Genomic DNA, 712 nt, shown 5'->3' with positions numbered 1-712 from the left:
GTAAGAACAATTGTGGCATTTCACATTGATGAAATGAATGAATGAGTAAATGAAGGAAATGAATGAATGAATGAGGGTCCAGGTGTCTATGGCATCTGGATGTATATGGAATTATTACTGCCCTGCACTTTACACAGCCTCAATTAATGGTAAAGGGGTAGAAATTCATACATAGGAACCAGTGGAGAGGGAGGGGGTTAGGAGGGGCAGGATAGAGAGCCTAGGAGGTGATGGGGTCGGCATATGTTGACTTAAAACTCTAAACATTTATCCACATATCCATCTTTCATTGTGTTCTTCCTTTCTCTAAAGTATTTTATGTGCTAGATTGTAAACTAGAGGCAGGATTGAGGACTTTTAACTCTACTGTATTCTTTTAAGCACTTAGTGTGGTACTCTAAGATAAGCAGTGTGGCTTAGTGGAAAGAGCATGGGCTTGGAAGTCAGAGGTCGTGGGTCCTAATCCCGGCTCCGCCGCTTGTCAGCCGTGTGACTTTGGACAAGTCACTTAACTTCTCTGTGCTTCAGTTACCTCATCTGTAAAATGGGGCTTAAGAGTGTGAGCCCCACATGGGACAACCTGCTTACCTTGCATCAACCCCAGTGCTTAGAACAATGCTTTGCACATAGTAAGCTCTTAAATACCATTATTATTATTACTCTTTATAGTGAAGGTGCTCAGTAAATACTATTAATTGATGAATTAGCCATT

Source organism: Ornithorhynchus anatinus, chromosome 18 (assembly GCF_004115215.2).
Source record: "Ornithorhynchus anatinus isolate Pmale09 chromosome 18, mOrnAna1.pri.v4, whole genome shotgun sequence".
NCBI lineage: Eukaryota > Metazoa > Chordata > Mammalia > Monotremata > Ornithorhynchidae > Ornithorhynchus > Ornithorhynchus anatinus.
Note: the sequence above shows the minus strand (reverse complement) of the source record.